Source organism: Bidens hawaiensis, unplaced genomic scaffold (assembly GCF_021521415.1).
Source record: "Bidens hawaiensis isolate Kalapana, Puna unplaced genomic scaffold, B.hawaiensis_p1.1 tig00004618_1, whole genome shotgun sequence".
NCBI classification, from domain to species: Eukaryota; Viridiplantae; Streptophyta; class Magnoliopsida; order Asterales; family Asteraceae; genus Bidens; species Bidens hawaiensis.
In genome coordinates this window covers 332,828-342,909 of record NW_027491282.1, presented here as the reverse complement: position 1 = coordinate 342,909, position 10,082 = coordinate 332,828, and positions in this window count along the sequence as shown.

Here is a 10,082-nt window from a genome sequence, read left to right as displayed (position 1 = left end):
ATAAATATATAAAGTATGTTAAAATATAAAAGTAAGATATATCTTTTAAAAAATATTATTAGTTTGTCAATTTAAATTATGTAAATATATTTATATAAAATTTGCTTGTTATATATATATATATATATATATATATATAATCTATCCGATCCAAAATCGTGACCCGTTGATGCACAACCCATTTACCCGTTTTCTTTCTTGTACCTTAATTCTCGAATTATATTTGGAATGTGTTCGTTAAATCATTTATTATACCAAAAATTGATTTAACCGTCATACTTATAATAGAAAACGAGATCAATAAGATTTCAATTGTCAAACTTAACCTAACCGGAAAGGCTACAATGTCAATTAACCCTCCCGAGGTAACTCGATTTCAATTAACCTTTTATGCACTCTCCTGGACAATTCGCGAAGCTAACCCCTGTAATTAATTGGGTTATGGTGGACTGCTACTATCGTCGCACTCATGGTTTCCGGCCGTCAGTTTCAGTTTGCCGTTCATCATCCAATCAAGATCGTTTATGGTAATTATTATGTGTTTCAGCATCGTATTGATTTAAATAGCGATAGCCCTAAATCAATTTTAACAAACTTAACAAGGATTGAACGATTTAGAAAATTAGGGTTTATAGATTTGGGGGTATTACCGGTTACCATATTTAACTTCTTGTTCGGGCTTTATAATCACGTGAACACACCAGCCGGTGGTATCAGAGCCACTCTTGTGCCGTTCGGGATGATGGGACACGCCTCATCGAGGACGATGAGTCCAAAGGGGGGTTGTTTATAACACCCTTGGCAAACACAACATCGTCCCACTCTTAGGCTATCCCACATCGGTCGTGGACAAGATAGATCCTTGGTTAATAAGTAATGTCCTGCCTCTTAACATCACCAACACGTTTTGGCAACCAAAAACAAATCCGTGAGCTCTTCGTGGGCAGAGCGGACAATATTGGTGGTACGAGAGGCCGGGGTGTTACACCGTGGACTATTTGTTTCAATCTGGGAACATTGCTGGTTCCCAGAATGACAACCCTGAAGTTAACGAAGAGGATTTCAGGATTAATGAGTCTCCTCCTCGATCTCCTCCTCCACTTTTCTCTACTTCCTCACCCTTAACTACGGGTTCAGGTGGAAGTTTTCAATTTGGACCATTTGTCCATGAGCTTGGAGGAGGCTCAACACATGGTGCTTCTCAAACGTCCTCCTCGATCCCTGTTCGCCTTGAAAATTCAAGTTCACATTACTACGGGGAGGCGAATCTAGGGGATGATTTTGACCTGTTCGTCCCGCCTTGGGACATTGTCAATGGGTCCCGGTTTTCTGATCCCGGGACTTGCATGAGTTTTGTTAAACACTGTGTGCCGCCTGCCGAAATCACCAGTGTTAACGTTCCCGCCATGATCTTCACACCGAGTTATCTTTTCCTTGGCTAACACTATGGCCTGTAGCCAGGAAATCTTACGCGAATGGCGTACCATGCGCGGGAACTGGGTGAAGCTTCTCAAGCTGTTGAAGCTGCGAAGAAAGAAGCTGAAGATCATCGCTTGGCGGCCAGCGCAGCCAAGTGGAAACAGACGGATGCGGATATCACCCTTAGGGGTGAACAGGAACGGAATGCCGCCGCCGCCCGTCAATGGAAGGAGGACTGTGAGAGGCAAAATGCCGTTCTCGAAAATGCTCGGGCTGAAGCTCAAAAGAGAAAGGAAGACTTGGCGGGAGCCTATGAAGCTAATTCGGCTTTAGAAAGCCAAGTATCCCGCCAAGGCAACCGTATCCAAGAGCTTGAAGCAGAGCTAAAGTTGCAAAGGGGGCAGGTCGAGCTTAAAGACAAAAGTGCTGCTGAGATACAAGCTGCCTATGACTCCCTTTTACAAGCTCGTGAGGAGGCAGAATCTCTCGCGACTGAAGCTTCCGCAGTTAATCAAAGAATGACCGACGAGATGCGGAGCTTCAGAGTAGGGCTGAGCGTGCTGAGCAAGATCGTCAGTGGTTCCTCACGCGGGGAATCGACCCTGTAAGTTTTCCTTACATGTTGTTCACTACGCATCTCATACTTTGATACTTAATGAATTATCTTTTTATTTTGTCAGGTCATCCGTCATATTAAGGGAAGTGCAGAGCTGACTGATAGCTTTGCTAACTTAATGACCGCCTCATCCCAACTTGGTCGCGTGAGAGGCTTCAATGAAGGGATGATCTATGCTCAAAGTGGTCGTTCTTTTAGAGATCATCCTCTTCATGGCCTTGATGTCAAGCAGGTTCGAGATATGCGGATTAAGGAACATGATGGCTTAGTGTTTCCTTTACAAAATATGCTTCCGAAGTTTGCTTAAGCCAGTGACGGCGTACAACAATTGAAGAATTACCTTGACGATGAATCTGAAGACGCCTCATATGAGGACTCTCCACCAACTCCTCCGGAATATATTGTAGCTCTTAATCCATAGACTAGGATAGGCTAGATTTTGAGATTTTGTAATTATTCCTCCATATTTTTTGTAATCGTATTTTGATTATTTAATGGAAAGAAAGGTTTTGTCTTGTTGAGAATATTATATTGTTTGTATGATAATATATTTGCGAGATATTTTGAAAATAAATTTGTGCAAGTTGGACGCTTTTGATGACGTGGCAGAGAGAGGAACTTTAAGGGACAACTGACAAGGCGTATATGACGCCTTTGACAGACTGTTCGCACTTTCTTGAATCTCCCGCCTGACGTGTCAGTCATCTAATGGTCCGCGTTTTCTCTCTCTTCTGTCAGTCAGTCCGTTGCATTTATTGTGATGAGTATAAATAGGTCACTCGTGGCTTCCAATTTACTCTTATCGCTTTCCAACTCTTTTTCTCTCAAACCTTCAAAACTTGAGCCTTCTGAGATTTGTCTCCTTCTTATATATGATCAAACATATTAGTTTAATGGCTGTAACAAGAAGTATACTCCAACAATTCATGAGGTTGTTGTAAACTTAAAACAGAAAGACTATGATGACGTTGTCAACGTGTATGGTCTTGCACCGGAGTGGGGACCAGAACGTCCGGCCGACGGTTCGATTGCAACTAGTCCCCCGCTGGGGAATATGGCCGTGTACGTTGATTTCTTTACGACGGGGAACTTCCGGTTACCCGTAACGAAATTTATGAGGGCCATTTTGACGTCTTATGGTCTTCATTTGTCACAGATTCATCCCCTAGGGATGTTGCGAGTTCGTCACTTCGAATTCTGCTGTCAGGCCCACGTTATTGAGCCTACAATTGCTCGATTTGCCGTTTTTTACAAATTGACAATCCGAGACGGATGGTTCGGTTGGGCTTCTACCAAGAAGGGTCCCATTGGTACCGGAGCTTTTATGAGTGGAAGCCCAAATTCTTCTGGATTCGGGAAGATGCAATCCCGTTTGTGATGGCCCATCGCAAAGCAGATGATGCTTCCCCATCCGTCACGACAACCACTAAGATCAACCTTCCGTGGTATACTACATTAGTCCAGACACCAACACCACTGCGGGCGATTCATGAGGGTGCTTTGGTGTATGCGAAGATGAGCCGTTTATGGCCATTCCCCGACTTGGAACCGTTCTTCGAGAATTCTGACAAGAGTAAGTCTTTGTTTTCACTGTTCAGAATTTCGCTTCATGGTCTTAACATTTTTAATTACAGGTGAGGGTTCTGTTCTTTCCTCCCTTCCGGATAAGGTGGAGGGTCTGATGGTGCGTCGGCCCATTCTCCCTAATGAGTTGTCGTTTCTCGAACGCACTCGGCACAATTTTTTGTTCTCTACCCGTCGCTTAGAACCTGTGGTGTCTGAAGCTATGTATGCGAAAGGTGAGAAGATCATCATAGAAGGTGAGGGCATCTTAAAACCTCGACCTCTTACTGCCATGACTCTTAGCGGGGTGATAGTGCTTCTGTCTTCTAGTGAAGAGTCATTACCCCGTGATGGAGGAGAGCTTATTGATACTACTGATTCTTCAAACGTCTTGCATTCATCTATAGGTTTGACCCGGAGACTTGGCAAGAATCCCGCCACTGCGGGTGATGATGACGCTAACGTTACTGCTGAGAGTAATCGTCCAACAGTTGATGACGTCGCCCCTGAATACGGGCATCAAACTGTTGATGCGGGCGTTTCCAAAGCAGCCGGTAAACGCAAGGTTCAACCTGCCAAGGTTGTTCCATCAAAGAAGTCAAAAAGGTAAAAACCTGCTGATTTGGAGACGCGCCTACACCAACTTGACTCAGAAGACATCTCCTGGGTAAGTTTAATACTTCTCAAAGTTGTCTATTGTAATAAATCAAATATATGTATCTGATCTACTATTAACGTTTTACAGTGGCCCTGAATGATTTCTCTGAAGATGTTTCAGGTTTAAAGAACTCAACTCCTCCTCCATCTCCACCGCCTAACACTGCCAACGATCCAATTGTTGTGACAGATACCTCTCCTATTAAGGAGGAGGTTGGTAATTTTGAGGATCCTGTTATGTCACCCTCCTACAATGTTCACCGTTTTAAGAATCAAGGAGGAGTTAGTGCTTTTTCTTATGGGCGTCAGAAGTCTCCGCCTCCTCAAGAGGAAGAGTCTGCGGTGCACCGTCCGCGATGGACTCTACGCTAGAATACTACCATTAGTGATTCGTACGTGTGCTTTAAATATTTGCAGGAAAGCCTTCTTCCTGCGGAGCGAGAGCCTCAACGCATCCGCATTCACCAAGAATTGTTGAATACTCATTCTATTGTATGGCGAATGCAGTTTCCGCTAGTCAGGACATATGCCGTGACTGGTTGGTGATGAGTGACGCGTGGGAGGAAATTCAGGCTAAGGTGGTGGAGGCCAAGAAGGAGACCCTTGAAGCCAAAGATGAGGCCAAGGAGAGTCGTCAAGCTTTAGAATCTGAAAAGGCCAATTGTCTTGCTACTGAGGAAACCAAGAACATCCTCCAGAAGCAGTTGGACGAACAAGCGGAGTTAATAAAAACTCTTCAAGCTGAATCAGCAGCAAAGGACAAGCGTTTGACTGACCTTGCCACCAAGAGCCGAGATCAGGCCTTGGAGTGTGCCGGTCATAAAATGGAGCTTGTCCGTGCTAAGGTGGACAAGAATTGATTGCTGGCGGAAGGAATTCCCAAGGTATGTGTCATTGTTGTAGATAACCAAATTTCTCATGATTATTTATATTTTTATTATTCCAACAGGTCATCGCCGATGTCCGAGCGAGTGATGAACTTGGGAATTGTGTCGACATTCTGTTGAATGCGTCCAAGCAAGCTGGCCGTCAGCAAGGCTTCCAGAAGGCTATAAATTTGCTTCGGAATCCAAGCTTCCGAAAGAATATGTTTTGTATGGCCAGGATACTGCTGCCGTCCTCATCCAGAAAACAAAAGCTTTTGATACTTTGAAGTTTTCTTTGGCGGAGCAGATATCTGATCTTGCGGACAAGGAGGATAACATTGAACAACTAAAGGACCTCCCTGATCTTGATGAAGGAGATGAAGAAAACGACGCGGAAGACGAGAACGAGGAGCATATAGATGCAGCGTTGTAAATACATCTTTTTCTTCCTTGTAATTTAGATCTCTCTGTAATCCCTTTTGATAAGTAATAAGAAGTTTTTTGTTATCCGGTACACTTTGTTTTATTCTTCATAATATAAGTGTTTGTAGGATCTTCTTTGTTTGTCAATAAAGGATTACATAATAACACATATTACATGATTGAAATAGAATTTTCATAGATGAGGTATAAGCCGAATTACAAAAGATGAAATTACATAACTTTGCTAGTCTATTTAGGCATGCAGGCAAAAAAAGAAAAAACGTACTATATGTAACACTTCTTTAATTGGGCCCCGTTCCAAGTTCTAGGAATCTCAGTTCCATCCAACTTTTCTAACTTGTAGGTACCTTTAGATAACACTTTTTTAACTCTATAAGGTCCTTCCCAAGTCGGTCCAACTTGCCCGGAGGCCTCATTGTTGCGGCAGATAAAATCTCCCGCATCGAACTCACATTTTTGGACCCTCGAGTTATAATATTTTTGCAATTGGCGATTATAATTGTGCTCGCGGATCGATGCTAATTCCCGCCTCTCCTCGAGGAGGTCAAGATTCATCCGGAGTTCATGATCATTATCATCAATCAATAAAACTCCTGCGGATGGAATTCCAATCTCGGGCCGAGAATCATGGCTTCTGTGCCATAGGTTAAGCTAATGGGGTTCTCAGAATTACTAGAATTCTTTTGGGTGCGGAAGACCCAAAGTACATGGGGCAACTCGTCAACCCAACTCATCCATTTAGTTCCTAACCTTGCTTTGATTCCTTCCTTGATTGTCCGGTTGGTTCTATCAACCTGACCGTTTGCTTGCGGGTGGGCTACGGATGTGAAAATTTGAGAGATCTGCAATTCTTTCAACCATTCCTGTAGCCCATTGTCCGCGAACTGAGTACCATTGTCACTAACTAGTTCTAGCGGAAGACCAAACCAGCATATTATGAATTTCCACATGAATTTCTTAACGCTTGCCACTGTTATGGATGCCACTGGTTTGGCTTCAACCCACTTCGTGAAGTAGTCGATGGCTACTATTAAAAATTTGACGCGTCCTGGGGCTTCGGGGAAAGGTCCCATTATATCGATAGTCCATTTCTGGAACGGCCATGCTGAAGTGACTGGAACGAGTTCGTTCTTTGGTCGCAGCATGTTGGGAGTATGGCGTTGGCATGAATCACACTCCCTGATTTCATGCACAGCGTCCAGATGCATTCCTGGCCAGTAATACCCGGCATTAATCAATTTTGCTACGACCATACGCGGGCCTGCGTGAAGACTACATATGCCTTCATGAACTTCTCTGATTAAATAGTTCGCGTCTTCAACATCCACACATCGAAGTAGTGGACCGAGGAAGGAACGTCGGTATAGAACACCGTCATGCATCTGATAGTTCAAGGCTTTGTGTTTTGTCTTTCGGGCCGCGGTTTTTCCTTCTGGGAGGGCTCCCGATAGATATGCTATGATGGGTGTCATCCAAGATTCTACACTGGTTTGGATTACCAAAACTTGATGTTGAAGAACAGATGGGCGATCTAGTATTTCAATGCGGATGTCTTTAGCGAAGTGTTCGAAGTTCGTTGAAGCCAGTTTGCTAAGGGCATCCGCTGACTTGTTCTCGCTTTGTTTTATGTGAATTACTTTGCACGAAGAAAACTGAAGCATCAAATCTTTCGCCCGTGACACATTGAAGCCATTATGTCATTCTTTGCTTTGTAAGTGCCATTGATTTGTCCCGCAATCAACATGGAATCCACGCGGGCTTCCAAATGTCTCACCCTAAGCTTTTTGGCTATCCGTAAGCCTGCCAGGAAAGCCTCGTACTCCGTATCGTTGTTAGTACTCTTGAAGTCTAACTTTATGGCTATGTAAATTCGTGGCCTTCGGGATTGGCTAGCCTAAGGCTCGCGCCTGATCCCTCGCTGCTTGAGGCCCCGTACGTGAACAGTGACCAAACTTGTCCTTGCTCTTGAGGTGCTTGGGGTTGCTGCTCAATCAAACATTCTTTCTCTTTGTGTTGCGGGACTTCAGTAACAAAGTCCGCCAACACTTGTCCCTTAATTGCTGGCCTGGGTTTATATTCTATCGCATGTTCACCCAGCTCGATGGCCCATTTCGCCAATCGCCCAGACAATTCCGTCTTACTGAGAACGTTCTTGAGTTTGTATCCAGTTAACATGTTGATGGGATGCCCCTGAAAGTACCTGCGGAGGCGTCGGGCGGCATAGACCAGTGCTAAGACTAGTTTTTCCAACATTGAATATCTAGTCTCTGGGTCTGATAATGTTCTGCTTACGTAATAAATCGGCGTCTGAACGTTTTTTCTATCCGTCAGGAGTACAGCCCCGATAGCAATTTCTGATGCTGACAAGTATAACGTTAAAGGTTCTCCCGCATAGGGTGCTGTCAACGTGGGTAATTCCGTCAAACATTTCTTAACCTCCAAGAAAGCTTGTTCCGCTTCCGCGGTCCATTTAAATTGTGCTTTCTTGAGGCAGTTTCTTAATGTTGAGACGAACGAATAGGATTTAGCTGCATGATTCGCCAAGAAACGATTCAGGTCAACCAATCGACCATTAAGCGTCTGGACCTCTTTGAGGGAGGAAGGAGAAGGCACGCGGGCTACGGCTTGGACCTTTTCCGGATTAGTCTTGAAGCCCGCACCAGTAACAATTACTCCAAGAAATTTCCCTTCTTCCATTCCGAACGAACATTTGGCTGGATTCAGCTTCATGTTGATACTCCTCAAAGTTTCGAATGTCTCTTCGATATCCCTCAACATTTGGTCTTCTTCAACACTCTTGATCACAAGGTCATCCATGTAGACCTCCAAATTTCGACCAATCCTTGAATGATATGTCTATCAATCGTTGATATGTGGCCCCCGCATTTTTAGACCGCATGGCATCATTTTCTAGCAAAATGTACCTTGATCTGTTCGGAATGCAGTTTTGTCTTCATCTCCCGCCGCCATGCGGATTTGAAGATAACCATTGTAAGCATCTAAAAAGCATTGGAATTTAAACGGAGCCACTGCATCCACTTTCAGGTTGATTTCTGGCAACGGATAACAGTTTTTGGGACACGCCTTGTTTAGATCCTTGAAATCTATGCACATCCGCCATGTCCCATTGCTCTTAGGGACAATAACCGGATTGGCGACCCATGTTTGATATTAAATTGGACGAATGATACCAGCATGGAGCAAATCTTGTACCTGATCATTCATGGCTTTCATCTGTTCCGGACCCAAATTTCGCTTTTTTTGGACAATTGGTGTAAACATTGGGTTTACCCTTAACTTGTGTTCCGCAATACTCCGCGGGACACCAGTCATGTCCGCAGGTTGCCAAGCGAAGATGTCCATGTTTTTGGTCAATAATTGTTTTAGAAAGTCCTCACTATTTCTGAAATAGCGGGACCAATTATGACTGTCTGATCGGGGAATTTTTTGTTCAAAACCCATTTTTCCGGTTCAGTCCTTTGGGATTGTTTTGGAATTTTACTGGGCTTTGAGCTTTCCGCTGCGAAGCAATGTCGATTAACGTGAATTATTGCTACACCGGTGCGGGTTGGAACCCCTACTGTGCCATGATCCGTGGACGGGTGAGCATTAAAGTCAGCGATTGCTTCCCTCCCTAAGATGATGTCATGTTTGGAAGTTGCTGGAAGAACCAAAAACTCAACTTCCTCAGTTCTTGGGTGGATCCCGTCACTTAAAGTGACTGGGAAGGAAATCACCTCTCGCAGGTGCATTACCTCCCCTCCAAATCCAGATACGGGAGCATGAATAGGCTTCAACCTCTCCTTATCTTCCTCATCGAGTTGTTCAAAGCAATGTTCGTACATGATGTCAGATGTACTACCAGTGTCAAAGAAAACATATTGGGAGCGATAGTGGCCGAAGAGAGCAGTGATGATCAAGGGGTTCTTGTTACTGGGACCTCCTTTGATTCGTGGAAAGATCACTGGCTCATTCTTCCACTCTTCTTCGTCGGACTCTCGTCTCTTCCCCCCAACCCTTCGCCCGCCTTGAATCATGTGCACGTTTAAGTCCTTGACTTGTTCTTTGGATGGGCTCTGGTTATCCCGCACGGGAATTTTACCAGTCCAGGTTTTCCATCTTTCACTAAGTGTCCAAATTTCCCAGACTTTACAGCCGCCTCAATCTCGATTTTCAAAGCGTTACATTCGTTCGTGTTGTGACCGATGTCATTGTGAAACGAACAATGTTTTGTGGCATCGAGGAATGATCTCCTCGTGAGTGGCTGCGGTTTTCTGAAGCTCACATTTTCTGTGGTGAGAATTTCAGCGGGAGTCTTTGAAAGTGGAGTCCAACTGTTGGGACCTCGATTCGAGGGTCCCCCTTGTTCTTATTACCAATGAGAGATCTTGCATCGAATGGCTTTGATGTTTCCGTATTTGGCTATAGTCTTGACCAAATTGGTCCATTTGCTTGTTTATTGGGTCGTGGAGTCTGGAACTCTACTTTAAAATTTTTCTTCGAATTATTATACCCCA